This window comes from Salvelinus namaycush, unplaced genomic scaffold (genome assembly GCF_016432855.1).
Source record: "Salvelinus namaycush isolate Seneca unplaced genomic scaffold, SaNama_1.0 Scaffold46, whole genome shotgun sequence".
Taxonomy (NCBI): domain Eukaryota; kingdom Metazoa; phylum Chordata; class Actinopteri; order Salmoniformes; family Salmonidae; genus Salvelinus; species Salvelinus namaycush.
Genome location: NW_024061153.1, coordinates 304,985 through 329,498, shown reverse-complemented (window position 1 = coordinate 329,498; position 24,514 = coordinate 304,985). Strand labels below are relative to the sequence as shown.

The following is a 24,514-nucleotide window of genomic DNA, read 5'->3' as shown; positions in this document are numbered from 1 at the left end:
TAGACAGTCTGAATTCCTGAAGCATTGGGTGATGAGCACATATCTTTATAGTTTCCTGTTCCTGGGCGGGACTTTATTCATACAAGGACGCAGGTGCAGCTGGTTGGCGAAGGAAAATGATAATCCCAGGAACAGGAGATTATAATAGAACAGTTTCACAAGGTTAGTCTGTGGTGGTTAATTTCTGTATTACCAAATGAGGAGAGACAAACTTCACACACCAATCAGAGTTATACTTAAACTACATCTTTAATAATAAGATCTTTGCAATGACTTTCAACAATTCACTATTTCTAATGAACCGTTGAGAGTGGCAACACAATGGCTACTGAGATCTTTTATAGCAAAGATCCACCCCCTAGTCGACATAAACCACAGATATTAGGAACAGTTCACAAAGTGAGACTTTATAATGAGAAAGGAGTATCCCGTAGCCAGATAGCATTCGCTATAATTTATCATTCAGTTTGGTCCCTAAAACAAGGTTCTAATCTCGTTCCTGGTACTTCATAGCACAAAAACACCAACTCATCCAATGGCATAACTCAATTGTCAACTCTAGATACTCCCATCTCAAGTAAAACCCTTCTTGACTCCACTCCTGGACAAGCTCACTGAGGGGAGTGAGCCTCTAGGTCATACACTATCCCAGGATAAGAGAAACATCAGAGAAGACATACTATGGTTCCAGACACTGCCATACACCTCCCCCCAATGCCAAAGGAGGGAGTGACTTGCGCAGACATTGTGGAAACCAGTAATTGGTTCTCCATTAATCACACCATCCCTTCACATAGTTTAACAGATACATTCACATATGAAGACAATGTTCCCTCCTGTCCTCTTCCCTTCCTGATATTCTGCATAGCACCAGGGACATGTGAAAGACAAGCCTGACCTCTCCCCTCTCTGGGCCCCAGGTGACTGAGCCCCAGCTGAGGGAAGAAGTGCAACTGCCAATACCAGAGTCCGAAGGGATACATTCTAATAACAAGTATATCACATCAGCATATTATGCAGATAAGACATCTTAATTATCTATGTTACCCAACTAATTCCGATTCATCCACCACAAGTCACATACTCAGATATGTGGACACATACAATTAACATTTTGCATTACAGAGTCTGTGAACATTTTCATTTCATTAAATCATCAGTGGGCCAACATTGCAAATGTAAACAACGGAACAAATGCATCACATCCAAATAACACTTGATTATCTGTAGTGCTGGAGGAATGACACACAGATAAACACACACACAGTGTCAGAGTTTAAAAAAGGACCATTTAAAACAGAAGGAATCTGACCTACTCTATATTCAAACTCCATATTCAATTCATGTTTTCTAATAAAAACATACAAATATATGTTTTAGTATACTTTGTACAATTCAAGTTCATATGGTAAAAACAGGTAATCATTAGCAGTCAACAATATAAGACAGCAAGTCCCCTGTGTGTATTCTTTCATGCCATTTCAGCTCCCCCAGCTGGTTGAAACTCTTTCCGCACTGGGAGCAGTGATAAGGATTCTCCCCTGTGTGTATTCTCTCATGTTTTTTCAGGTTCCCTAAATCGTTAAAACTCTTTCCACACTGGGAGCAGTGGTAAGGCTTCTCCCCTGTGTGTATTCTCTCATGCCGTTTCAGCTCCGCAGGCCGGTTGAAACCCTTTCCACACTGGGAGCAGTGGTAAGGCTTCTCCCCTGTGTGCATTCTCTCATGTTTTTTCAGGTTCCCTAAATCGTTAAAACTCTTTCCACACTGGGAGCAGTGGTAAAGCTTCTCCCCTGTGTGTATTCTCTCATGCCGTTTCAGCTTCGCCGCCTCGCTGAAACCCTTTCCACATTGGGAGCAGTGGTAAGGCTTCTCCCCTGTGTGTATTCTCTCATGCCATTTCAGCTCCCCCGGCAGGTTGAAACTCTTTCCGCACTGTGAGCGGTGATAAGGCTTCTCTGTGTGAATTCTCTCGTGTTGGTTCAGGTTTCCTTTATGGCTAAAACTCCTTCCACACTGGGAGCAGTGGTAAGGCTTCTCCCCTGTGTGGATTCTCTCATGTTGTTTCAGGTCACATAACCGGTCACAACCCTTTCTACAGTGGGAGCACTGGTGTCGTCTTGCTGGTTTGGACGTCCCTGGCTCTGGTTCCTCTGAGTCTGGTCTTTCTCCTGCCAAAGACAGTGTTTAAAAAAAAAAAATAGAGACCTGAATGAAACCTCCACATGATAAAACAACCTTGCTACGAGGGTAAATCCTGAATCAGATCTCTCAATAACCTGAGGCCAGTTTTAACGATCTTTGTGTGATTTTAAAACAAATGTTGTAGAGCATCCTGGTAATTACTGATATGTTTACATTACTTATTTTATTCATCCTGTTTTACAAGTCAGAACACAAAAAACTAGACAGTTCTATGACACTAACACAGACATCGCTGGATTCCTATCAGCAGGTGGTTCTAAATATATAACCTTCATAGTTGTATGATACAGAATGTGACCTACAAACTTCCTTAAACATAAAATAACTAAATAGTTAATTTTGTGTGATAGTCCAAAACTTGTTTTTACGTCGAAGACACAAACCACATCAGTAACATCTCTCCGTTGTTGAAAGGGTTCGACAAATGATGTTTAAATGGCCCAATTTCTTATTTAGACGTTCACAGATTTTCAAAATTTTGACTATCGCCGATGTCATATTTTTGGTAAAGTAAAAAATAAGGTGAAATATTTTGGGTAGATGTTCCTAAAACTGACAGTTAATACAATTAACAAAAATATAAACTCAACATGTAAAGTGTTGGATGTTTAATGAGCTGATAAAAAAAGATTGCAGAATTTTTTACATCCCTGTTAGTTAACATTTATTCTTTGCCAAGATAATCCATCCACCTGACAGGTGTGGCATATCAAGAAGCTGATTGAACAGCTTGATTATTACAAAGGTGCACCTTGTGCTGGGGATAATAAAAGGCCACTCGAAAATGTGCAGTTTTGTCACACAACAATGCCACAGATCTCTGAGGGAGCGGGCAATTGGCATGCTGACTGCAGGAATGTCCACTGGAGCTGTTGCCAGGGAATTTAATGTACAGTACCAGTCAAAAGTTAGGACTCACCTACTCATTCAAGGGTTTTTCTTTATTTTTACTATTTTCTACATTGTAGAATAATAGAGAAGACATCAAAATTATTAAAAAACACATGGAATCATGTAGTAACCACAAGTGTTAAACAAATCAAAATATATATTAGATTCTTTAAAAGTAGCCACCCTTTGCCTTGATAGCTTTGCACACTCTTGGCTTTCTCTCAACCAGCTTCACCTGGAATGCTTTTCCAATAGTTGTGAAGGAGTTCCCACATATGCTGAGAACTTGTATGCTGCTTTCCCTTCACTCTGCAATCCAACTCATCCCAAACCATCTCAATTTGGTTGAGGTCGGGGGATTGAGTAGGCCAGGTCATCTGATGCAGCACTCCATCACTCTCCTTCTTGGTCAAATAGCTCTTACACAGCCTGGAAGTGTGTTGACCAAGGTCAATGATGTGGTAGCCATGCTGGTTAAGTGTGACTTGAATAAATAAATCACTGATATTGTCAACGGCAAAGCACCCGCACACCATCACATCTCCTCCTCCATGCTTCACGGTGGGAACCACACATGCGGAGATCATCCGTTCACCTCCCTCACATCTCACAAAGACATGACGCTCGGAACCAAAAATCTCAAATTTGGACTCATCAGACCCAAGGACAGATATCCACCGGTCTAATGTCCATTGCTCGTGTTTCTTGGCACAAGCAAGTCTCTTCTTATTGGTGTCCTTTAGTAGTGGTTCCTTTGCAGCAATTCGACCATGAAGGCCTGATTCACGCAGTCTCCTCTGAACCGATTATGTTGAGATGTCTGTTGCTTGAACTTTGTGAAGCGTTTATTTGGGCTGCAATTTCTAAGGCTGGTAACTCTAATGAACTTATGCATCAGAAGTAACTCTGGGTCTTCCATTCCTGTGATGGTCCTTAAAGTAATGATGGACTGTTGTTTCTCTTTGCTTATTTGAGCTGTTCTTGACATAATATGGACTTCGTCTTTTACCCAATAGGGCTATTTTCTGTATACCACCCATACCTTGTCACAACACAACTGATTGGCTCAAACACATTAAAACCTGTTATGGCTAGGGGTTCCGCTAGCAGAACGTTTCGACAACATCCGGTGAAATTGCAGAGCGCGAAATATATATATTTTTTATTAGAAATATTTAACTTTCATGCATTCACAAGTGCAATACACCAAATTAAAGTTTAACTTCTTGTTAATCTAGCCACCGTGTCAGATTTCAAAAAGGCTTTACGGCAAAAGCAAACCATGCGATTATCTGAGGACAGCACCCCATCAAACAAACACATGACAATCATATTTCAACCCGCCAGGCGCGAAACAAAACTCAGAAATAACAATATAATTCATGCCTTACTTTTGAAGAGCTTCTTCTGTTGGAACTCCAATATGTCCCATAAACATCACAAATGTTCGATTAATTCCGTCGTTATATCTCCAAAATGTCCATTTATTTGGAACACCGGTTCCAACTCGCCCAACATGAATACAAAATATCTAATAAGTTACCTGTAAACGCTGTCCAAACATTTCAAACAACTTTCCTAATCCAACTTTAGGTATTTTAAAATGTAAATAATCGATAAAATTTAAGACGGGATAAACTGTGTTCAATACCGGATAAAAACAACGTGAAGCGTGTGACCTGGAGCGCGCATCAAAACATTAGAGAGCACTAGGCTGGACCCTCGTTCTGAATAGCCGTACTTCTTCATTTCTCTAAAGAAAAACATCAACCAATTTCTAAAGACTGTTGACATCTAGTGGAAGCAATAGGAACTGCAACCAAGTGCCACAGAAAAGTGCCACACAAAACCAATTGAAAAGAGTCAACTCAACAAAAAAAAATCCTCCTGGATGGTTTGTCCTCGGGGTTTCACCTGCCAAATAAGTTCTGTTATACTCACAGACATTATTTTAACAGTTTTAGAAACTTTAGAGTGTGTTCTATCCACATCTACCGATTACATGCATATCCTAGCTTATGGGCCTGAGTAGCAGGCAGTTTACTTTTGGGCACGCTTTCAACCTGGATGTGAAAATACTGCCCCCAATCCCAAACAGGTTTTAAGGAAAGAAATTCCACACCGTAACTTCTAAAAAGGCACACATGTTAATTAAAATGCATTCCAGGTGACTACCTCATGATGCTACAGTCCTCCTTTAAGACTCCATGCTACAGTCCTCCTTTAATGTTAGGTCATCACAAAACTAAAAATAATCATAGCCATTTTTCCCAGCTAATGATAGCATCACAAAAACCAGAATAGAGATAAAATGAATCACTAACCTTCGATTATTTTCATCAGATGACACTCATAGGACTTCATGTTACACAATACATGCGTGTTTTGTTTGATTCAATTCATATTTATATCAAAAAATCTGAGTTTACATTGAGGCTACAAGAATCACTAAATGCAAAAACATCAAGTGACTTTGCATAGCCCATCGTTTCAACATGAATACTCATCATAAATATAGATGATAATACAAGTTATACACATTGAATTATAGATATACCTCTCCTTAATGCAACCGCTATGTCAGATTTTAAAAAAACTTTAAGGAAAAATAACTGCACGCTATAATCTGAGAAGGCGCTCAAATTAGCATATCACAGCTGCAAAGATACCGTCACTATAAACAACAAAATATATTATAAATATTTCATTACCTTTGTTGGTTTCGATCAGAAAATACAGCAGAAACTCCAGATCCACAATAAATGTTTGTTTTGTTCGAAAAAAAACAGTTTTTATGTCCAATTGTTAGCGCGTTTGGTAAACATGTCCAAACGCTAATTCTGGTCAGCTTCATACCGGACAAAAACTTCAAAATGTGATATTACCGGTCAAAGAAACATTTCAAACTAAGTACTGAATCAATCATTAGGATGTTTTTAACATATAGCTTCAATAAAGTTCCAACCGGAGTATTCTTTGTTCTCTTCGTGAGCCATGGAACGGCAGTGGCTTGCATGAGGAAGTGGGCTGTTACGCGAGTGGCTGCTTGATGGACACCTGACTGATTCTGCTCTCATTCTCTCCCACAACACCATAGAAATCTCATTGGAATTTCTATTGATTGCTGACATCTAGTGGAACCCCTAGGCAGTGCAACCCCAGTCCTACGTCATTTGGACTTCTTTAGGGACTCTGTTGAATACAGACACTCAGATTTCTGACTTCCGGTTTTGATTTCAACTCAGGATTTTGCCTGCCAATATGAGTTCTGTTAATCTCAGAGAAATAATTCAAACAGTTTTAGAAACTTTGGAGTGTTTTCTATCCAATATTAATAATAATATGCAAATATTAGGAACTATGACTAAGGAGCAGGCCGTTTGAAATGGGCCCCTTTCATCCAAGCTACTCAATACTGCCCCTGCAGCCATAAGAAGTTAAGACTCCATAATGTTTCATCATTAGATGCTACAGTCCTCCTTCAAGACTCCATGTTTCATCATTAGATGCTACAGTCCTCCTTTCAGACTCCATCATGTTTCATCATTAGATGCTACAGTCCTCCTTCAAGACTCCATAATGTTTCATCATTAGATGCTACAGCCTTCCTTTATGACTCCATCATGTTTAGAATGTGTCTGGAAGCGCTACTCTATCTATTCTACTCTTATCCTTTCGGTTATAATAATATTTAATAATAATAATGTTATAATAAGTAATAACTAACTTTAATAACTAGGGTTAATACCTGCCAGGCGCACCAACAAATGTGTCAATGAGATGAGATCCTCAGACCCCTTGTGAGACCATATGCTGACACATGCACATTTGTGGCCTGCTGGAGGCAATTTTGCAGGGCTCTGGCAGTGCACCTCCTTGCACAAAGGCGGAGGTAGCGGTCCTGCTGCTGGGTTGTTGCCCTCCTACGGCCTCCTCCACGTCTCCTGATGTACTGGCCTGTCTCCTGGTAGCGCCTCCATGCTCTGGACACTACGCTGACAGACACAGCAAACCTTTTAGCCACAGCTCGCATTGATGTGGCATCCTGGATGAACTGCACTACCTGAGCCACTTGTGTGGGTTGTATACTCCGTCTGATGCTACCACTAGAGTGAAAGCACCGCCAGCATTCAAAAGTGACCAAAACATCAGCCAGGAAGCATAGGAACTGAGAAGTGGTCTGTGGTCACCACCTGCAGAACCACTCCTTTATTGGGGGTGTCTTGCTAATTGCCTATAATTTCCACCTGTTGTTTATTCCATTTGCACAGCAGCATGTGAAATTTATTGTCAATCAGTGTTGCTTCCTAAGTGGACAGTTTGATTTCACAGAAGTGTGATTGACTTGGAGTTACATTGTGTTGTTTAACTTCTTATGGCTGCAAGGCAAAGTGTTGAGTAGCCAGTGAAATCGTGCCCATTTCAAACGGCCTCCTACTCAAATCTTGCTCGTACAATATGAATATTATTATTCTTTTTGGATAGAAAACACTTTCTAGTTTCTAAAAGAGTTGGAATTATTTCTCTGAGTGAAACAGAAGTCCTTCTGCAGCACTTTTCCTGACCAGGAAGTAAAATGTCAGAAATCGATGCTCTTTTCAACCTGATGCCTATACATGGTCTTAACACTTAGGAGTCTGCTGACACTCTATACGCCTTCCTATTGGTGTAAAGAGGATGTCAGAGAAGAAATTTTTCTGCTCATCTTGTTCTGTGGTGGAAAAAAACCTATTTCTTTGACGTGACCCTCCACTTCCGGTACTCTGGAGGAAGTGGGATGGACTTCTGTTTTGCCTTGGTAACGAACGGCTAACGTCTCCGGCCCGAATTTTTTTTGATACATGTGACCAAATCATCGTAATGTATGTTTTTTCAATATAGTTTAACTTCTTATGGCTGCAAGGGGCAGCACTGAGTAACCTGAAAATAGGTGGCCATTTCAAACGGCCTCCTACTCAATTCTTGCTCGTACAATATGCATATTATCATTTCTATTGAATAGAAAACACTCTCTAGTTTCTTAAACCGTTTGAATTATTTCTCTAAGTGAACCAGAACTCTTTCTGCAGCCCATTTCCTATCCGGAAGTGAGATTTCCAAATGCGAGGTCTCTTTTCAAGAGCTTGTCTATAAAAGGGCATGTCACTTGGGACCATAGAAACACGTCATACGCCTTCCCCTGGGTGTCATGCGGAAGTGAGAGCAGAAAGGACTTGAATATCTCGTTCAGGGATTGAATACAGCCTCTTGGAGTGAGAGGACCGCCATAATTTTTTTTCTCCGAGGCGCGAAGTTGGACTTTGTATTGCCTCCTGGAAAACTGTCGTTATACGTGAATATAATCTCCGGCTTCGATTTGACTTGATACATGTCACAATATCATCCTAAAGTATGTTTTTTCAATATAGTTTAATTATATTATTGAAATTTATTCGGGACTTTAGACGTGATGCTTTGGAAGAATTCTTTCATGAAGGAGAGGTTAGCGCCGCACGGCCAGTGTGCTTGCTAATTCAAGAGGGAAATAGTTCGTTCTGGATCCAAAACAAAGACGGTACTGGACAATGGACCCCTTTACAACATTCTGATGGAAGATCAACAAAGATAAGGACCCAATTTGGGATGCTATTTAATATATCTGTCGAGCTGTGCTATCGCTACCGATTACTTGGAATCAATGCTTTTGTGTGTTAGCCATTGCAGTAAGCTAATATAACGATATTTTGTGTTTTCGCTGTAAAACACTTAAAAAATCGGAAATATTGTCTGTATTCACAAGATCTTTGTCTTTCATTTAGCTATACACCATATATTTTTCTGAAATGTTTTATGATGAGTAATTAGGTTGTTGACGTTGGTGTCTGTATTTACTCTGGCTACTCCCGTGCGATTTCTGACTGTAGCTATGATGGTAGCAGTAATGTAAAACTGATTTATAGCTAAAATATGCACATTTTTTGAACAAAACATAGATTTATTGTGTAACATGTTATAGGACTGTCATCTGAGGTAGTTTTTTCTAGGTTATTTAGGTTGGTTCTAGGTTAGTTAGGTTGGCTTGTGCATGCTACTTGCATCCTACTTGTGCTGTGAAAAATGTCTGTCCTCTTTTTTATTTGGTGGTGAGCTAACATAAATATATGTGGTGTTTTCTCTGTAAAACATTTAAAAAATCGGACATGTTGGCTGGATTGACAAGATGTTTATCTTTCAAATGCTGTATTGGACTTGTTAATGTGTGAAAGTTAAATATTTAAAAAAAATAGATTTTGAATTTCGCGCCCTGCACTTGAGCTGGATGTTGTCATAGGTGTACCGGCGTCGGGCTGCAGCCATAAAAGGTTAATCAGATTATTGAAACTTTATTCGGGAGTTTTGCCGTGTTCCGTCCTCTGACTGTGTTTACGTTGGAGAAATTTATGCTACTCGGCTAGTGCCAATGCTAATTGAAGAGGGAAATTTGCCATTCTGAATCGAAACAACGACTCATCTGGACAGAGGACACGTTCTTCAACATTCTGATGAAAGATCAGCAAAAGTAAGACCCATTTTATGATGTTATTTCATATATCTGTCGTGCATGTGGACTGGCCGTGGGCGCCCAATTATTTCTGTCTATTGTAGCTACGCTAATATAGCGATACATTTTGTTTGCGCTGTAAAACATTTAATAAATCGGAAATATTGTTTGGAATCACAAGATGCCTGTCTTTCAATTGCTGCAGACTATGTATTTTTCAGAAATGTTTTATGATGAGTAATTAGCTATTTGACGTTGGTGTCTGTAAATATTATGGCTGCTTTTGGTGCAATTTCGGATTGTAGCTGAAATGTAAACTATGGTTTATACATGAAATATGCAAATTTTTCGAACAAAACATATGCTATACAATACATATGTTATCAGACTGTCATCTGATGAATTTGTTTCTTGGTTAGTGGCTATTTATATCTTTATTTGGTCGAATTTGTGATAGCACCTGATGGAGTAAGAAACTGATGGAGTTGTGAAAAGTTGTCTTTTGCTAACGTGGTTAGCTAATAGATTTACATATTTTGTCTTCCCTGTAAAACATTTTAAAAATCGGACATGTTGGCTTGATTCACAAGATGTGCACCTTTCATCTGGTGTCTTGGACTTGTTAATGTGTGAAAGTTAAATATTTAAAAAAAATAGATTTTGAATTTCACGCCCTGCACTTTGAGTTGGATGTTGTCATAAGTGTACCGGTGTCGGGCTGCCCCCGTAAAAGGTTAAGTGTTCCCTTTATTTTTTTGAGCAGTGTATATATATATATATATATATATATATATATATATATATATATATATATATATATATATATTTTTTTTTTTTTTAAATCGGCCGATTAATCAGTATCGGCTTTTTTTGTCCTCCAATAATCGGTATCGGCGTTGAAAAATCATAATCGGTCGACCTCTAATAGGAAGAGCTGGGTTTTGACAAACTCACACTCATTCTTATGTTTAATAAATGTATCGTATAGTGTGTGTGTGTGACCGGCTTACAATGATGGCAAAATACAACACTTGAGAGTGCGCTGACCCTGGTGCTAGAGGGGGTACAGCTGGAGGTTGAATGTTTGAAGGGGTATCTATAAAACGTTTGGGAACCACTGCATATACACCATACCATTTTTCTATTCCTCATCAATCCACGTGGATTTAACATTTAACATTTTTATTTAACATTTAACATTTTTTACAGTCATTTTCTTATCGGGTGCATGCTTATTAGTAACTGGGATAAGCAATTTCATAAATGTGTCAAGGGCAGCGTCTGGTTGCTCATCATTACACACCACGAACCAACAAATATTATTTACATCAACAACATAGGAATCACTACAAAACATATTGTATGACCTCTTTTACACAATATTAGGCCCAGCCTTTGGAACTTTGGTTTTCCTAGATATGGCTACTATATTGTGCTCACTACATCTGATGGATCTGGAAACTGCTTTAAAACACATTTCTGCAGCATTAGTAAAGATATGATCAAAACATGTTGATGATTTCATTCCTCTACTGTTTGTAACTACCCTGGTAGGTTGACTGATAACCTGAACAAGGTTGTAGGCACTGGTTACAGTTTGAAGCATTCTCTTGAGTGGGCAGCCTGATCACAGCTTTCCTCCAGTATTAGTTAATTAATTAACAGTGTCTGGAGTTTAGTTTGCCTGTTCAACAGTCTTGTAAAGATAGGGGGGTTGACTGGGACAGGCAATGTAACATCCATACTGTTTTAAGGAAAAGTTTTTGTAAAACAAGCACCTTACATTGGATTATCTTGAAACGTTCTCTCTAAAGCTAACTTATATCAAGGTTTTATATGTTCAATTGGTTTCTCTCTTTTCATTAGCAGAATCATTTTTCAGTGTTATGATATTCATAACATCCATATCCACCAGTCTATCTTCCTGTCAACTAACAGAACTCTGCTGGTTGTCCTGGTAACAGATACCAGTCTATCTTCATGTCAACTAACAGAACTCTGCTGGTTGTCCTGGTAACAGATACCAGTGGGCAGATCTATTGTATTTGTTCAAACTAAACTACAGCACTTACTTTGATGTGTCAAATCTGATCCTTTCTTCTCTTCTCCTCCTCTCACAGTTCCACTCAGCCCCGTTGTTTTCCTGCAGTCCACCAGCAGCACAGACAACCTCTTCATACCCAGCAGTAAGGCGCTACCGGGAGAGACACGACACGGGGACTCCGGGAAGGAGGAAGGGCTAGCGTTGTCCTGGTAACCATACAGAGGGGACACAGACACATATCATTATGGATGCTGAAGCCACTGTTGTAATAAAGTGCTATACAGAAACCCAGCCCAGAGCCAGATAGAGCAAGCTGTATGCTAGACCAGAACAAGCTGTACCATCTGGTGTTCTGATCTGGAGAGACTCTTCTCTGACACTGAAATCACCACGTTGGTTGAATCAGAAGCCTTTTGTCGCTGTTGAAGAAGCCTCCTGTCCCGTCCACTAGATTATACGTCACGCAAGCAGCATCACCTGAAAGACTCAAATCGCCATCTGCTGACTGGAGTGGGTAACGCAGTTTGGAAAAATATTAATTACAATGTTTATTCTTGCAAGCAATGTCATGAGGTAATAAAAATAAAAAATAAACAGATGTTATGTTTTCTCTTACTTCTTACAGCCAATACTTTACTCCAGGGCTGACCTGCCCATTAGGTAGGATTAGGTGACAGATTAAAGAGTTTTCATTTTTATGTCATAGTTATTCTGAACCCACTGCAAGTCGTCTAAATTAGCCTAAGTGATTTGTATTTTCCTTCAACTTTCTGAAGAGGAAAAAGCCCTGAAATGCCCCTGTCTGAGTGCATTTGTCTATCATTATGTTTAGCTGTTGGGCGATGATGCTAATGACAACCATCTTCTGGTTGATGGAAAAGTTTTCCCCAAAACCTTGTCAATTAAATGTTAACTACAAAGTAGTATATGCCTACCTGGCAGAATGATATCATGATTATTTGCATCAATCCAGTTGTGATTTGTTCAGCAGACTCTGCAATCACATGTGTGCTACAGAGACACAACTAACCAAGCAAGGCTCTTGCTGGTGCCCCTTGAATTAAAGGGTATCTACACACAAAAATGAACATTTCTTAGATTTTTCTCAGACTTCAAAAGTGGTCTCCTGATGTGGTTTAAGTATTGTTGTGGACTTAGAACATCTAATGTTGTTGTTTTTCTATTAACAGTGTGATTTAGAGAGAAAAACAGAAAAACAGGGACAAATCAGAAACCTGGAAAAACGGAAAAAATGTAATTAGGTTAAAAAAAGAAAAGAAAACGGATTTTATACAGATGTTATATATAGATAGAGATGTTATAGGGCCCTAAATATTCTATACATTTTCTCTTATTACTGGATTATCTAGGGATAGTGTAGAGTAACAGCTGTGTCCTGAAGTGACCTTTAACCTCCCTGCTCCTCAATACTTCTTCCACTGGATCAAAGCTTCAGCCAAGTAGGATACATGATAGTGGCAACACATGGAGCTGGGTTGGATATAGTCATGGTAGGATACGTGATAGTGGCAACACATGGAGTTGGGTTGGATATAGTCATGGTAGGATACATGATAGTGGCAACACATGGAGTTGAGTTGGATATAGTAATGGTAGGATACATGATAGTGGCAACACATGGAGTAGGGTTGGATATAGTAATGGTAGGATACATGATAGTGGCAACACATGGAGTAGGGTTTGATATAGTCATGGTAGGATACATGATAGTGGTAACACATGGAGTTGGGTTGGATATAGTCATGGTAGGATACATGATAGTGGCAACACATGGAGTAGGATTTGATATAGTCATGGTAGGATACATGATAGTGGCAACACATGGAGTAGGGTTTGATATAGTCATGGTAGGATACATGATAGTGGCAACACATGGAGTAGGGTTGGATATATTCATGGTAGGATACATGATAGTGGAAACACATGGAGTAGGGTTTGATATAGTCATGGTAGGATACATGATAGTGGAAACACATGGAGTAGGGTTGGATATATTCATGGTAGGATACATGATAGTGGCAACACATGGAGTAGGGTTTGATATAGTCATGGTAGGATACATGATAGTGGAAACACATGGAGTAGGGTTTGATATAGTCATGGTAGGATACATGATAGTGGCAACACATGGAGTAGGGTTTGGTATAGTCATGGTAGGATACATGATAGTGGCAACACATGGAGTAGGGTTTGATATAGTCATGGTAGGATACATGAGTGGCAACACATGGAGTAGGGTTGGATATAGTCATGGTAGGATACATGATAGTGATAACACATGGAGTTGGGTTGGATATATTCATGGTAGGATACATGATAGTGGCAACACATGGAGTAGGGTTGGATATAGTCATGGTAGGATACATGATAGTGATAACACATGGAGTTGGGTTGGATATATTCATGGTAGGATACATGATAGTGGCAACACATGGAGTTGGGTTGGATATAGTCATGGTAGGATACATGATAGTGGCAACACATGGAGTAGGGTTTGATATAGACATGGTAGGACACATGATAGTGATAACACATGGAGTAGGGTTTGATATAGTCATGGTAGGATACATGATAGTGGCAACACATGGAGTAGGGTTTGATATAGTCATGGTAGGATACATGATAGTGGAAACACATGAAGTAGGGTTTGGTATAGTCATGGTAGGATACATGATAGTGGAAACACATGAAGTAGGGTTTGGTATAGTCATGGTAGGATACATGATAGTGGTAACATGTGGAGTAGGGTTGATATAGTCATGGTAGGATACATGATAGTGGCAACACATGGAGTAGGGTTTGATATTGTCATGGTAGGATACATGATAGTGGTAACATGTGGAGTAGGGTTGATATAGTCATGGTAGGATACATGATAGTGGCAACACATGGAGGTGGGTTTGATATAGTCATGGTAGGATACATGATAGTGGAAAAACATGAAGTAGGGTTTGATATAGTCATGGTAGGATACATGATAGTGGAAACACATGGAGTAGGGTTTGATATAGTCATGGTAGGATACATGATAGTGATAATACAAGGAGTTGGGTTGGATATAGTCATGGTAGGATACATGATAGTGGAAACACATGAAGTAGGGTTTGATATAGTCATGGTAGGATACATGATAGTGGTAACATGTGGAGTAGGGTTGATATAGTCATGGTAGGATACATGATAGTGGCAACACATGGAGTAGGGTTTGATATAGTCATGGTAGGATACATGATAGTGGTAACATGTGGAGTAGGGTTGATATAGTCATGGTAGGATACATGATAGTGGCAACACATGGAGTTGGGTTTGATATAGTCATGGTAGGATACATGATAGTGGCAACACATGGAGTAGGGTTTGATATAGTCATGGTAGGATACATGATAGTGGAAACACATGAAGGGTTTGATATAGTCATGGTAGGATACATGATAGTGGCAACACATGGAGTTGGGTTTGATATAGTCATGGTAGGATACATGATAGTGGCAACACATGGAGTAGGGTTTGATATAGTCATGGTAGGATACATGATAGTGGCAACACATGGAGTAGGGTTTGATATAGTCATGGTAGGATACATGATAGTGGCAACACATGGATTTGGGTTGGATATAGTCATGGTAGGATACATGATACTGGCAACACATGGAGTTGGGTTGGATATAGTCATGGTAGGATACATGATAGTGATAACACATGGAGCAGGGTTTGATATAGTCATGGTAGGATACATGATAGTGGAAACACATGAAGTAGGGGTTGATATAGTCATGGTAGGATACATGATAATGGCAACACATGGAGTTGGGTTTGATATAGTCATGGTAGGATACATGATAGTGGAAACACATGAAGTAGGGTTTGATATAGTCATGGTAGGATACATGATAGTGGAAACACATGGAGTAGGGTTTGATATAGTCATGGTAGGATACATGATAGTGATAACACAAGGAGTTGGGTTGGACATAGTCATGGTAGGATACATGATAGTGGCAACACATGGATTTGGGTTGGATATAGTCATGGTAGGATACATGATACTGGCAACACATGGAGTTGGGTTGGATTTAGTCATGGTAGGATACATGATAGTGATAACACATGGAGCAGGGTTTGATATAGTCATGGTAGGATACATGATAGTGGAAACACATGAAGTAGGGGTTGATATAGTCATGGTAGGATACATGATAATGGCAACACATGGAGTTGGGTTTGATATAGTCATGGTAGGATACATGATAGTGGAAACACATGAAGTAGGGTTTGATATAGTCATGGTAGGATACATGATAGTGGAAACACATGGAGTAGGGTTTGATATAGTCATGGTAGGATACATGATAGTGATAACACAAGGAGTTGGGTTGGACATAGTCATGGTAGGATACATGATAGTGGCAACACATGGATTTGGGTTGGATATAGTCATGGTAGGATACATGATAGTGGCAACACATGGAGTTGGGTTGGATATAGTCATGGTAGGATACATGATAGTGATAACACATGGAGCAGGGTTTGATATAGTCATGGTAGGATACATGATAGTGGAAACACATGAAGTAGGGTTTGATATAGTCATGGTAGGATACATGATAGTGGAAACACATGGAGTAGGGTTTGATATAGTCATGGTAGGATACATGAGTGGCAACACATGGATTTGGGTTGGATATAGTCATGGTAGGATACATGATAGTGGCAACACATGGAGTTGGGTTGGATATAGTCATGGTAGGATACATGATAGTGGAAACACATGAAGTAGGGTTTGATATTGTCATGGTAAGCAAAATACTTTACTCAACATATTGTGCAGCTTTCTGTTGCGGGATCTTTTTATGGGGGGGGTGCCCTTTGTTGTTTACACTTCACACACATGGTTATGGGCTTAAGAATTAAGAATTTGTTCTTAACTGACTTGCCTAGTTAAATATAAAACATTTAAATGACAAAGGAAAAACAGGTTTATAGAAACATTTATTTAAGATAAAAAATATACCTTCTTTACATAACAGTAAGTATTCAGACCCTTTATTATGAGACTGTCAGAGTAAAAACCAAGCCATGAGGTAGAAGGAATTGTCTGTAGAGCTCCGAGACAGGATTGGGTCGGGCCACAGATCTTGGGAAGGGTACCAACACATTTCTGCAGCATTGGAGGTCCCAAAGAACAGAGTGGCCTCCATCATTCTAAAATGGAAGAAGTTTGGAACCACCAAGACTCTTCCTAGAGCTTGCTGCACGGCCAAACTGAGCAGTCGGGGGAGATGGGCCTTGGTCAGGGAAGTGACCAAGAATCTGATGGTCACTCTGACAGAGCTCTAGAGTTCCTCTGTGGAAATGGGAGAACCTTCCAGGAGGACAACCATCTCTCCACCTCTCCACCAATCAAGCTTTTATGGTAGAGTGGCCTGACGGAAGCCACTCCTCAGTCAAATGAACATGACAGCCCACTTGGAGTTTGCCAAAAGGCACCAAAAGGACTTTCAGACCATGAGAAACCAGATTCTCTCGTCTGATGAAACCAAGATTGAACTCTTTGGCCTGAATACCAAGCGTCACGTCTGGAGGAAACCTGTCACCATCCCTAGGGTGAAGCATGGTGGTGGCAGCGTCATGCTGTGGTGATGTTTTTCAGCTGCAGGGACTAGGAGACTAGTCAGGATCAAGGGAAATATGAACTGAGCAAAGTACAGAGAGATCCTTGATGAAAACCTGCTCCAGAGCGCTCAGGACCTCAAACTGAGGGCGAAGGTTCACCTTCCAACAGGACAACAACCCTAAGCACACAGCCAAGACAATGCAGTAGTGGCTTCGAGTCAAGTCTCTGAATGTCCTTGAGTGGCCGAGCCAGAGCCTGGACTTGAACCCGATCTAACATCTCTGGAGAGACCTGAAAATAGCTGTGCAGCAACACTCCCCATCCAACCTGAAACCTGACAAAGCTTGAGAGAATCTGCAGAAAAGAATGGGAGAAACTCCCCAAATACAGGTGTGCCAAGCTTGTAGCATCATACCCAAGAAGACTCAATGCTGTAATCGCTGCCAAAGGTGCTTCGACAAAGTACTGAGTAAAGGGTCTGAATACTTATGTAAATGTTATTTTTCATTTTTTTATACATTAGCAACAATTTCTAAAGACCTGTTTTTGTTTTGTCATTATGGGATATTGTGTGTAGATTAATGAGAGGGAAAAATGATTTAATACACAATAGAATAAGGCTGTAATGTAACAAAATGTGGAAAAAGTCAAGGGGTCTGAATACTTTCTGAAGGCATTGTATATAGCCATGTTATAAAGTATGAAAAGGCTTGTTCATTCACATGTCATGAATTCACTATGACATCATCATATTTGTATATATCCTAATTAAACAACTTTTGATGGAAACATGGTTATTATTTATTTAACAATGTAAGTCAACTGAGAACACATTCTCATTTACAGCAACAACCTGGGGAATAGTTACAGGGGAGAGAAGGGGGGATGCATGAGCCAAATTGTAAACAGTTTCCTCCCATGCATGCTGTTCTCAGTTGACGTCCCATCTGAAAGATGGCACCCGACACAAGGCAATGTCCCCAATCTGAATACTTTCCAAAGGCACTGGAAGTGATTGAGGAGACACCGTAATTGCTATATTCTAATTAAAATGATTGACCCATAAGAGAACACATGACCAAAGCAAGGCGTGACCATTTAGAAATAAAACAATATTCTTAATGATAAACATAATCTAATAAACAAATGTTTGCATAACCAACCAGGACCAACCCTGTTTAGCTTCAGAAGCAAGCCAGCTGTGGGAAGTAGGGTGGTATGCTGCTGGCTCCAAAATCAAGCTATATACAGCCTAATTGTTTTCCCCTCAGGAAGCTCTGGTAAACAGTTGATGTAGTACACTGCTGCCACCACCAGGCCTGGAGGGCATTTTGACTTTGTTGATAGCGAGTTGTGTTGCTAAAAACGTAGCAGCTAACTAACTGGCTACTGATCAACCTATTGTGTGTATTGAACATTCACATTCATATTGGACAGCCTTACCTGTATAGTAGCACCCAACACCCATCAGCCCAATCTCTTCTTGATGTCAAAGCTGCAGTGTATTGTTGCTATAGGAGTATTAAATTAATGAATAATCCTATTTATTTAAAGCCCCGCTAAGATGTCACCATACTATTCCTTTAAAGCCCCTCTGTCAGATATAAATCATCAGAGTGGGAAACCAACTGACATGGAAACAATGGAGCAAATGTATCACTATCAGAGGGGTGTATTATGACATCAGATAGAACTACTCAGACATTCCAAATATCACTTGATTATCAGAGGGGTGTATTATGACATCAGATAGAACCCCGCCCACATTCCACTGAAAAGGCAGCGCGCGAAATTCAAAAAAATAAAAACTGAAATATTTAGCTTTCACACATTAACAAGTCCAATACAGCAAATGAAAGATAAACATCTTGTGAATCCAGCCAACATGTCCAATTTTTAAATGTTTTACAGCGAAAACACCACGTATATTTATGTTAGCTCACCACCAAATACAAAAAAGCACAGACGTTTCTTTCACAGCACAGGTAGCTTGCACAAAACCAACCAAACTAACCAAGAACCAACCAAACTAACCAAGAAACAACTTTATCAGATGACAGTCTTATAACATGTTATACAATAAATCTATGTTTTGTTCGAAAAATGTGCATATTTCAGATATAAATCATAGTTTTACATTGCAGCTACAATCACAAATAGCACCGAAGCAGCTAGAACAATTACAGAGACCAACGTGAAATACCTAAATACTCATCATAAAACATTTATGAAAAATACATGGTGTACAGCAAATGAAAGACAAACATCTTGTGAATCCAGCCAATATTTCAGATTTTTTAAGTGTTTTACAGCGAAAACACAATATAGCATTATATTAGCTTACCACAATAGCCAAAAACACAACCCATTTATCAGCAGCAAAAGTTAGCGATCGCAAAAAAACAGCAAAAGATATATAATTTTTCACTAACCTTGACAAGCTTCATCAGATGACAGTCCTATAACATCAGGTTATACAATACACTTATGTTTTGTTTGAAAATTTGCATATTTAGAGCTGAAATCCGTGGTTATACATTGTGAAAACGTAGCAACTTTTTTCCAGAATCTCCGGATATTTTCTGACACTCACCTATTCTGACCAAATAACTCATCAGAAACTTTACTAAAAAATACATGTTGTAAAGCAAATGATAGATACACTAGTTCTTAATGCAATCGCCGTGTTAGAATTCTAAAAATAACTTTAGTACGACATACAGCTTACGTTATAGCGAGACAGCGCCCAAAATCAGGGCGGAAAATAATACTAAACATTTGACAGAAATACGAAATAACATCATAAATGGGTCCTACTTTTGCTGAGCTTCCATCAGAATCTTGTACAAGGGGTCCTTTGTCCAGAATAATCGGTGTTTGGATTTAGAATGTCCTCTTCGTCTGTCGAATTAGCAACCAAAGCTAGCCAAGTGAAGCTGTCCATCGTCACCAAACGCAGAGAACGGAACACGCCAAAACTCCCGATAAACTTTCAATAATCTGATAAAACTATATTGAAAAAACATAGTTTACGATGATATTATCACATTTATCAAATAAAATCAAAGCCGGAGATAATAGCCGTCTATAACGAAAGCTTTTCAGAAGGCAATCCAGAGTTCCTTCCCGCGCCTTCCTGAACAAAGGAAATTGGGGTCATGTCATTCCAAGAGCTCTCTTTTGACCTCAGATCAAGCTATACACTCCATTTCACCTCTCACTGCCTATTGACATCTAGTGGAAGGCGTATGAAGTGCATGTTTATCCATAGATTTCAAGCAAATGAATAGGGAGGCCCTGGAACACAGCCTCGATTTCAGATTTTTCACTTTCTGACAGGAAGTTCGCTGCAAAATGAGTTCTGTTTTACTCACAGATATAATTCAAACGGTTTTAGAAACCTGAGAGTGTTTTCTATCCAATAGTAATAATAATATGCATATTGTACGAGCAAGAATTGAGTACGAGGCAGTTTAATTTGGGAACGATTTTTTACAAAGTGAAAACAGCGCCCCCCTATCCCAAAGAGGTTTTAACTTGTATTTTTCCATTCGGCACATGGGAATTCAACAGCAAAAGTATTTTTTTGGTCTCGTAAAGCCTTTGATCAGCAATAAGTCTGTCTGATAAAAACATTTCTTGTGGAAAAATGCATATATTGTTTAATGCTGATTTTAGAATATTCACATGAACAACTGTTGCAAATTACATGGAAACTTAGCTACTAAGGTGGATATTGATCCAACACCTGCAGCTTATTCAAACCAGCCCACTAGGCACAAACATCAGTTCAACATCTAGTTTCTATTTACATTTCTTAGAGTCGTCAACTAAAGTCAATTCAACATGAAATCAACATAAAATGTCACCTGTCATTGGATTTAGGTTGCAAGTCCATGAAACAAAAGGTGTTTTGTTGAAATGACGTGGAAACGTTTATTCAACCAGTGGAAGCTTGCACCCAGGAAAGTGGAACGAGGAACTCTTCTTTGAGACAATGATGAAACAGCAATCCGTGGGAGAGTTGTGGTGGATATTATAAAATAAGGATCTGCTGGAGTCCAAGTCAAACCAAGATTCTTTATTTCTGAGCTCAGAGAGAATAACAGTTACACAGCGCAGTGTAGACAGTTTGAATTCCTGAAGCATTAGGTGATGAGCACATATCTTTATAGTTTCCTGTTCCTGGGAGGGACTTTATTCATACAAAGACACAGGGGCAGCTAGTTTGCAACGCAGGATGATACTCCCAGGAACAGGAGATTATAATAGGTCAGTTTCACAAGGTTCGTCTGTGGTGGTTAATTTCTGTATTACCAAATGAGGAGAGACAAACTTCACACACCAATCAGAGTTATACTTAAACTACATCTTTAATCATAAGATCTTTGCAATGACTTTCAACAATTCACTATTTCTAATGAACCGTTGAGAGTGGTAAGACAATGGCTACTGAGATCTGTTATAGCAAAGATCCACCCCCCTAGTCGACATAACAAACCACAGATATTAGGAACAGTTCACAAAGTGAGACTTTATAATGAGAAAGGAGTATCCCGTAGCCAGATAGCATTCCCCATAATTTATCATTCAGTTTGGTCCCTAAGACGAGGTTCTAATCTCGTTCCTGGTACTTCATTGCACAAAAACACCAACTCATCCAATGGCATAACTCAATTGTCAACTCTATCAATTGTCAACTCTAGATACTCCCATCTGAAGTAAAACCCCTTCTTGACCCCACTCCTGGACAAGCTCACTGAGGGGAGTGAGCCTCTAGGTCATACACTATCCCAGGATAAGTGCAACATCAGAGAGGACATACAATGGTTCCAGACACTGCCATACACCTCCCCCCAATGCCAAAGGAGGGAGTGACTTGCGCACAGACATTGTGGAAACCAGTAATTGGTTCCCCATTAATCACACCATCCCTTCACATAGTTTAACAGATACATTCACATATGAAGACAATGTTCCCTCCTGTCCTCTTCCCTTCCTGAAATTCTGCATAGCACCAGGGACATGTGAGAGACAAGCCTGACCTCTCACCTCTCTGGGCCCCAGGTGACTGAGCCCCAGCTGAGGGAAGAAGTGCAACTGCCAACACCAGAGTCCGAAGGGATACATTCTAATAACAAGTATATCACATAAGCATATTATGCAGATAAGACATCTTAATTATCTATGTTACCCAACTAATTCTGATTCATCCACCACAAGTCACATACTCAGATATGTGGACACATACAATTAACATTTTGCATTGCAGAGTCTGTGAACATTTTCATTTCATTAAATCATCAGTGGGCCAACATTGCAAATGTAAACAACGGAACAAATGCATCACATCCAAATATCACTTTATATCTGTAGTGCTGGAGGAAAGACACCCAGATAAACACAAACACAGAGTTTAAAAAAGGACCATTTAAACACATGGAATCTGACCTACTCTATATTCAAACTCCATATTCAATTCATGTTTTCTAATAAAAACATACAAATATATGTTTTAGTATACTTTGTACAATTCAAGTTCATATGGTAAAAACAGGTAATCATTATCAGTCAACAATACAAGACAGCAAGTCCCCTGTGTGTATTCTCTCATGCCATTTCAGCACCCCCAGCTGGTTGAAACACTTTCCACATTGGGAGCAGCGGTAAGGCTTCTCCCCGGTGTATTCTCTCATGTTTTTTCAGGTTCCCTAAATCGTTAAAACTCTTTCCGCACTGGGAGCAGTGGTAAGGCTTCTCCCCTGTGTGCATTCTCATGTTTTTTCAGGCTCCCTAAATCTTTAAAACTCTTTCCACACTGGGAGCAGTGGTAAGGCTTCTCCCCTGTGTGTATTCTCTCATGCCGTTTCAGCTCCCCTGACTGGCTGAAACACTTGCCACACTGCGAGCAGCGGTAAGGCTTCTCCCCTGTGTGTATTCTCTCATGCTTTTTCAGATACCCTGACCGGTTAAAACTCTTTCCACACTGCGAGCAGTGGTAAGATTTCTCCCCTGTGTGTATTCTCTCATGTTGTTTCAGGTCCCATAACTGGTTAAAACACTTTCCACAGTGGGAACACTGGTAAGGCTTTTCAACTGTATGTATTCTCTCATGTTGTTTCAGGTTCCCTAACTGGTTAACCAGTTAAGGGACCTGAAACAACATGAGAGAATACACACAGGTGAGAAGCCTTACCACTGCTCCCAGTGTGGAAAGAGTTTTAACCATTTAAGTAACCTGAAAGTTCATGAGATAATACACACAGGGGAGAAGCCTTATCACTGCTCCCAGTGTGGCAAGTGTTTTAAAACACTTTCCACAGTGGGAACACTGGTGTCTTCTTGTTGGTTTGGACGTCCCTGGCTCTGGTTCCTCTGAGTCTGGTCTTTCTCCTGCCAAAGACAATGTGTTTTTAAAAAAAGAGACCTGAATGAAATCTCCACATGATAAATAGGCCTTGCTACGAGGGTAAATCCTAATCAGATCGCTCAATAACCTAAGGCCAGTTTTAACAATCTTGGTGTGATTTTAAAACAAATGTTGTAGAGTTTCCTGGTAATTACTGATAATGTTAACATTACTTTTTTATTCATTCTGCTTTACAAGTCAGAACACAAAAAACTAAACCGTTCTTGGACACTCAAGACACAGACGTCGCTTAATTCCAATCGAGCAGGTGGTTCTAAATATATAACTTTCATAGCTGTATGATACAGAATGCGAGCTACAGCTGTGGCCAAAGGTTTTGAGAATGACACAAATATTAATTTCCAAAGTTTGCTGCTTCAGTGTCTTCAGATATTTTTGTCAGATGTTACTATGAAATACTGAAGTATAATTACAAGCATTTCATAAGTGTCAAAGGCTTTTATTGGCAATGACATGAAGTTGATGCAAAGAGTCAATATTTGCAGTGTTGACCTTCTTTTTCAAGACCTCTGCAATCCACCCTGGTGTCAATTAACTTCTGGGCCACAACCTTAGATGACAGCCTATTCTTGCATAATCAATGCATGGAGTTTGTCAGAATTTGTGGGTTTTTGTTTGTCCACCCGCCTCTTGAGGATTGACCACAAGTTCTCAATGGGATTAAGGTCTGGGGAGATTCCTGGCCCTGGACCCAAAATATTGATGTTTTGTTCCCCGAGCCACTTATCACGTTTGCCTTATGGCAAGGTGCTCCTTCTTGCTGGAAAAGGAATTGTTCGTCACCGAACT

General features: G+C 39.7%; 1 pseudogene; it reads right to left on the bottom strand.

Annotated features, from left to right (window-relative positions):
• Positions 1-1,467: 1,467 nt before the first annotated feature.
• LOC120041408 lies at positions 1,468-23,323 on the bottom strand (annotated as a pseudogene).
• Positions 23,324-24,514: the final 1,191 nt, after the last annotated feature.